At 36.1% G+C, this 7628-nt stretch overlaps 1 non-coding gene across 1 annotated transcript; it reads left to right on the forward strand.

Moving 5' to 3' along the window:
- Positions 1–1585: 1585 nt before the first annotated feature.
- TRNAL-CAG (transfer RNA leucine (anticodon CAG)) lies at positions 1586–1666 on the forward strand. Its single transcript has one exon. It is a non-coding gene; the product is annotated as a tRNA-Leu (tRNA).
- The last annotated feature ends 5962 nt before the right edge of the window (positions 1667–7628 follow it).

Here is a 7628-nt window from a genome sequence, read left to right on the forward strand (position 1 = left end):
GAAAAATCACTAGATCATTTCTTTCATATTCTGAATTTACAATAAATTAATTATGTGTTCACTAATTACATGGTAATCGTGTTAGTTGTTCATTAATTATTAGTACTAGGAAATCCGATCAAGATAACTAGTCACATTAGAATTCAGTAACCAACTAATAAATCAATTGCATTATTAACAAATTTAACTGTAATTTTGAGATGTAATCCAATCTAAACCAAAGTACCTAAAGTGATTCATTTCCAGTCAGTTTAGCTATTGATTTAATTAGGCTTGATAATCAAAACCCCCCTTTTTACTGCTTTCTTTTATTAGTATAACATATAACCAAATATTCTAATGTTAATTCACTATCGTTCCCCTTGAGTTCGACACCCTTGCTTATCAAAACTGGCCCGCAAGAGAGAGCATTGGTTCTACAAGTCTTACAAAGCTAACAAGCCTTTGTCGTTATAAACTCATTTTCTTTTCATACTCTAACCTGTGTAGGATGAGATAAAAGCCATTTAAACCAATTATTAATCTCTTCCAACTACCCTACTTTGACAAGTAATTTCCCATTCATCTTTAACCCGTTTTGGATGTGTGATGTATCGAAACGAAGGTATTACGGAGGAGAACATGAATATATAATCATTAATCCGTTTTGATTATATTTAGAGCCCGAAATACATGCTCAAAACTGGGGGGGGGGGGGATCCATTTTTGAAAGTTAGTAAAACTAATTTTCCAACACTATTTACCTCTTTTTTTAGTTATGATTTTACATTGATTTAGAAAGTTATTCCTAATAGAAACTTATGATACTTTGAGAATAAACTCTGAGTTTTGATCTTATCTTTTAACATTATCTCCATAGTAACTTTTGTAAGTTTTATGGTTCAATAATAAGAACATTGAGTAAATTACACGACTGGTCTCTATGGTTTGGGGTAATTTGTACGTTTAGTTCCTAACTTATTTTTGTAAACTCGAAAGCTCCCTACTGTTTGTTTTTATTGTGCGCTTGGTCCATGTCTTACCTAAAAAGACTATTTTATCCTTGATTTTTTAATTTATTTAAATAAGGTGGGTAGGTAAGGTAAGGTAAGGTGAGGTGGATGTGAGATTGATGTGTGTTTATTTAAAAAAATTAAAAAATCAAGGGCAAAGTAGTATTTTTAGGTAAGACATGGACTAAGCACGCAACAAAAACAAACAGTAGGTACCTTCCGAGTTAAAAAAAAAGTTAGAGACCAAACGTGTAAATTACCCCAAACCATAGGAACCATTTGTGTAATTTACTCTAGAACATTTATCTAGCCTTATTGGGGTTCAAATTTTGATATCATAGAATACTTACGCTTATTTTGACTTGAAACAATTCTATTTTTATTTGAATTTAAATTATGGATGTTTTGTTTGTAATATGTTGAGAGTTTACTGGTTGCAATTTTTTGATGTGTACTTTCATCCAATCTTATAAAGTTTCCCATAGTGATCTACATAAGTGATCTAAGATCGGTGGTACTAGATTTCGTTAATAAATAAATTAAATCCAAAAATTTAAAAGTCAAATAATCCTTAGTTTGAAATTCTTGTAAACGTCAAGATGGCCGAGTTGGTCTAAGGCGCCAGTTTCAGGTACTGGTCCGAAAGGGCATGGGTTCGAATCCCATTCTTGACAAACAATAATTTTTGCAATTAGATAATTTACTATTTTATTTGCTCCTTCTCACGATCCTCATTGGTGTTTCATTTTTATCCTCTTTATAATAATTATTGTCTAAATAATGAGGTTTTATAAGATATTTAAGAAAACGTAATGAAGGGAAAATTAGAGGAAATCTTTAGAGAGTTAGGATTTTGGAAAAAGAAAACATAATGAAGGCAAAATGAGAGGAAATCTTTATAGAGTTTGGATTTAAAGTCAAGATTAACATCATAAATCATAAATAAGTAACGTACTGTTTGTTTATTTTCTTTAGTAAAATATTATTAATTTAATAAAAAATACAATAAAAGTAATGAAATATTTACTTTTGTTCACAAAATATCATTAATAATCATTGAAAACGAGTTGGCAAATGTCCTATTCTTTTGTTTCTTATTTACTTGATCATATGGTGCCCGATCTGTTTTTAGTCCTTCGTTTTTTCAAGACTCTGTCTCAGGAGCAACATATTTTCTTGGAGTCTCTTTTCTCACATGAGGAGATCAAGAAGGCGAATGGTTTCATGTTTGCGTTCTTTAAGCACTATTGGGAGTTGCTTGTGGAGGATGTCGTAAGTTCGATTAGTTACTTTCATGCAACTAATGAGTGTAATCTCTCTTTCCTCTCTCTAATTTCAAAGGTGTTTAATCTAAAATCCGTTAAGGATTTTCATCCTATTAGTTTGATTGGATGTCAATATTATATTATTGACAATCTTTCGGCTAATAGGTTGTATGAGGTGATAGCTTTCGGTGATTAGTTTGGAGCAGTTGGCGTTCATTAAAGGTCGTCAGATCCTTGACGGTCCTTTAATGATTAAAGAGATAATGGGATGGTGTAAGGCGCGACAAAAACAATTTATGGTGTTCAAAGTATCTTTCGGAAGCTAGGGATTATGGTGTTCGATAATATTTGGCACATGTGTGCAACTAGATTATATCTCCTTTAATGTCGGCTGGAGCGCTGTTCTGGTGAACAGTTCCCCTAGTTCATGGTTCAACATGGTTTTTGAGAGGGTGATCCGCTTTCGCATTTTCTTTTCATTTTAGCCATGGAACGAGTACACGTTGCTCTGCATACGGTGATCAACGCCTTTTATGGGTTTCTATAACACCCTGTTTTCCCTTTACAGTAGAAATTAATATAAACGTTTGTTTATAAAATTCTTAGTAGATATATATTAATTTTTAGTCAAAGTAATCATCATAAACATGTAGAAGATGTCAATACAAATTTTGTAGATATGAAGAACGCTTAAATCTGACTTCGTATGAAGAAGTTATGATTCTTCGAAGTTCCAATTTGAGCCCCATACGATAAAACGTATCGTAAAAAGTGAATTGGAAATGTGTTGCTTATTAGTTTAAGCAATCTAAAAGAAAGTCGTAGTAATTGTAAAAGCGAAAGCATGCATATAAAGGACGTCCAAATCTGACTTCGTATGAGGATGTTATGATATTTTTGAAGTTTCAGTGCAACAGTGTACGACACAAAAATTGAAATTAAGATCGGTTGAGTGTTAGCCAAAACTATGTAAAAGAGAGTTGAAGATCTCGTAAATACTAATCCATCGATATAAATACTATAGAGAACAGAGTCTGTATGGAGAATATATGAATTTTACACTGTTTTTAAAGTGTAATCTTCATAGTCTGTTAAAATTAAGACCGGATGAGAATTAGCCAACAAAGTCTAAATGAAATTTGTAGTACTCGTCTATAGCTACGCGTGGATATAAAGAACGTCGAAAGCGAAGCTCGTATGTGAAAGATACAACTTTTTTGAAGATTGAAGAGTTTACTTGCGTCGACCAGCCAGAAGTTGCCATGTGTCACACCCTAGATCCGTCTTTCCCAACTACCAATAGGCACGGCGTGCCTGGGTAGGTAGGCGCGGAGTGCGTGGGTAGGTAGGCGCAGTGCACCTGGGTATGTAGGCGTGACACGCCTCCCCCGAAATGCCTATAAATAGCCCTTTAAGCCTCCCTTCATTCTCATACCAATCGTTCACATCTCTCTCTCTCTCTCTCTCTCTCTCTCTCTCTCTCTCTAATTCTGAGTTTCTGAGGATTTTTCGGGGATCTGAGAAGCTTTACTTTAGTAAAGCTCTGGAGCATCGAAGAGCTGGAGAAGTAGAAGCTTTCGGGTTGAAGACCTGCTTGTGATCTTTCTGGTTTTCGCTACCTGTGATCTTCCTGGTTTTCCCTAAAAATTCATTTAAGTTAAGTTGCACTTACTATGCTTTAAGTGTAACTTATATTTATATTCGTAGTCATTATTATGAATGTATAGATAATATTTAACAGTGATTCTAGTCATAATACTGATTGATCTACTTACGGGAATGATGTCTACGCTAGATCTAGAGAGGTATTTAAAGTGGGAATTCCAAACAGTATACTCAGTATACCAAACAGACCCTACCTACAATATGATCTTTGTTGGGTTTTGAGCATAACAACATTCATATGTGTTCATGCAACCCTAATTGCTTTGGATCTAAGTTTTTCTCTAGTTATACATACAAATAGATCATCCAAAGCAATAACCCTAATACTAGCATACAATTTCAGAAAAACAATATGAAACTAGGGTTAGAATGTTACCTTTCTTGTTATCTTGTAATAACAAGTAATCCACAGATGATCTTGACTCTTGAAAGCAAAGGATGAGTGAGAGAGAGGATGAGTGAGAGAGAGGGAGGGCAGAATTTCAAACACCAAAAGCAAAGGATGAGTGAGAGAGAGGGAGGGCAGAATTTCAGCTAGGGTTTCTCTTGGAAGCAGTGGTCGAAATTGGGAGGTCAGGGGGCCTTTAAATAACTGTGGTTTCTATTGTTTTCTGGTGGAAACACTAATCCTTGCTTAGGCTCCCAGCAGCCCATGAACCCTCCTTCTAGAAGTCCTTGCAGACTCAGGGCCCGTCATGGCTTCCTTGTAGTTAGTAGGCTCATCTAAATTTACCAGGGTACTATCACTGATAAAGGTATCACCTTCTGTAGTAATATGAAAACCATAAAACTCCGGTGTCATTCTAACTCGAGTGGAATGTCGAAGAGGTAATGACTCGTCAATCGGTTCAACAAGAATCTCTTCCTCGGGTTGAGTGCTAGTGTTAGAGGTTCCTTCATCAGTTGACTCTTGAAGCTCTTCAAGATCAATTTGCCTCCCACTGTCCTCTTGGCATATGAGTTCTCTCTTGCAGAAAACCCCTCTCCTTGCTACGAAGACCACGTTGTCACTAGGTCTGTAAAAAAGATATCCAAAGGATTTCTGTGGGTAGTCGATGAAAGTATACCGCTCACTTTGAGGTTCAAGCTTGTCGTGAGTCTCTCATCTTACGAAAGCTTCACAACCCCAAACCTTGATATGTGTCAACGAGGGAACCTTCCCTGTCCACATCTCGTGAGGTGTTTTGGCAACCTTCTTCGTCGGGACTAGATTAAGGATATGGGCGACAGTCTCTAAGGCATACCCCCAGAACGATATCAGAAGAGAAGCTCGACTCAACATGGAACAAACCATGTCTAACAAGGTTCGATTGCGCCTCTCAGCCACACCATTCAACTACGATGTACTAGGTGGAATCAATTGTGAAACAATTACACATTCCTTAAGATAGTTGTGGAACTCGATACTAAGATACTCACCACCCCTATCGGATCTGAGCATCTTTATCTTCCTGCCCAATTGATTCTCCACTTCTTGCTTAAACTCTTTGAAATTTTTAACAATTTCTGACTTATGCTTGATTAAGTAGATATATCCATATATGCTATTGTCACACCCCCAAAGCGGAACGGCGGAAACGTTCGGGGGCGGAGGACGTCATGTTCAGTATCACAAGACATGCATCATAGTAATCAAAGTAACAAACAACCATTTCATTAGAAAGAAAGTGTTTACAAAGTATGTGATTCACATAAGATAGACTACAAAACTAAATAACAAAACAAGACATGAAGCTACTATGCTCCATCTTCTGTATCCTAGCGCACGTACCTGTATATTGGTCTCCTGAGAATACAAGTTATTTTGAAAGAGTAGATCAGCATTTAAGTTGGTGAGTTCATAATATTTTAGTGATGTAAAGTAAGTTGTAAGTTCTTTTAGAAAAGTTCACCTGTTCCTCCAGAAAATCCTATATTTCCTGATCTGATGAAAGATAAGTACAATGACTCTACAATCCTTTCTATGAGTACTAAACGGATACAAGTTATATAAAACCCAGAGTAAACAAACAATCGATTGTGTGTATCTGCCCTAAGCCCACAACCAAACAAGGAACAGGAAATGAGGTGGAAGGCACACATCCCATTGTTTGTTAGGTCTTCGTTGTATATAACTCTGGCGTATTCACTTGGTACTCATAGAGTTAACTGTAATAGTTCCTTTATATTTGATGAAAACATTCTTTAAGAAAACCCTTATTTCTTTTAGTAAAAGTAGTAACCACAATGGTTCCTTCTATAATCACTTAGTTTATACTAGCCATATATAATCTAATATCAAACAGATAGTTAATTGTGTGAATCTGCCCTAAGCCCACAACCAAACAAGGAACAGGAAGTAAAGCGGAAAGCACACATCCAACTACCTATCGGGTATTAATTATATATAACCCTGATGTATAAACTAAGGTATTATAGAATTAACCACCTAAGGTCCTTTAAGTTATACTGGTTTAATAAAATGGATCAAACCCTTTTACTGGTAAGTTTCTAGTTTTGTCTACCAAATGTTCTACTTGAAAAGTATGTTTTGTACTAGAAAACGGTGTATTGAATTTGTATACTGTCACAACTGGCATTTTAGCTAGGAAATTCTATTCCTGTGTAACCATTCATCAATTGTAAAACATATACTCTAAGTAAATCTCACTCAATGCTAATTTAGATTCACCATTCATATTCATCAAAGAGTCTGAAGCCCTAAGATCCATGGGGTAAGTCCACGTTGGACTAGGAGTTCCTTATTGGGCCTAATGGACCAATAAGTACCCAATTCAACTTTATTGGACTTAGAAGCCCTAATTGGATCCTAATTGGACCCAATCCATAAATCTAAAACATTTTGGACCATTTGGGCCTAAAATGATTCATTCTAACCCTAATGGGCCTTATTGGGCCATAATTAATCCATTTAACCTTAGTGAGCCCTAAGCCCATTCTTTTACTCTAATTGGGCCGTGAATGCTTCCAAGAGCCCAATGGGCCGAAAAACCTTATGTTTAGGATCCAAATGTCCTAGCTAAAGTTAATGGGCCCAAACTACTCCATCATTTCTTCTTGGCCCAAAAATATTGGCCCATGTATACACAAAAAAAAGGAAAAAGAGAGGAATTAGGAGGGGGGGGTTGACTTTGGAGTGCCACCTCCATAATATCCAACATATAACAAGATGAAGACCTCCCATGCATCCATGCTTGTCACCTCACCTCTCTCTCTCCCCTCTCTTCTTCTCTCGGCCGAAGACAACAAACACACACACACACATTACACAAATTCTCTCCATTACTCTCAAGAATCATCCATCTTCTTCCTCCAAAATTCTCAAGATTTTGCTTAGGTTTCAAGAGGATTTTCACAAGATAATCATCATTCTTGGTAAGCCTTTATATATGCAAGTTTTATAACTCCATCTTCATGATAGATCACTATTTTAAACAAAGGTTTTGGTGATCATACTCCTAGAAATCTTCTTAAGTTCGAGATCTACTCAAGGGAGTTGCTAGGGCCGAAAATCACTTCATCTTTCCACTTCTTCTTCCAAAAACCGAAACATTAAGCAAAGGTGAGTTCATACCCCCTTGTTTTCGGTTTTCATATGATTTTTGGGGGAGAATGCAAGTACAAAGTGTAGATCTATGTGTTATATGCATGTTTTGTGTGAACTCTTAGTTTATTTGGTAAAAATGTGTTAGATCTTAGTGAATCT

The sequence above is a fragment of the Lactuca virosa genome, chromosome 4 (genome assembly GCF_052849685.1).
Source record: "Lactuca virosa cultivar CGN04683 chromosome 4, Lactuca_virosa_CGN04683_v6, whole genome shotgun sequence".
In the NCBI taxonomy this organism is placed as follows: domain Eukaryota; kingdom Viridiplantae; phylum Streptophyta; class Magnoliopsida; order Asterales; family Asteraceae; genus Lactuca; species Lactuca virosa.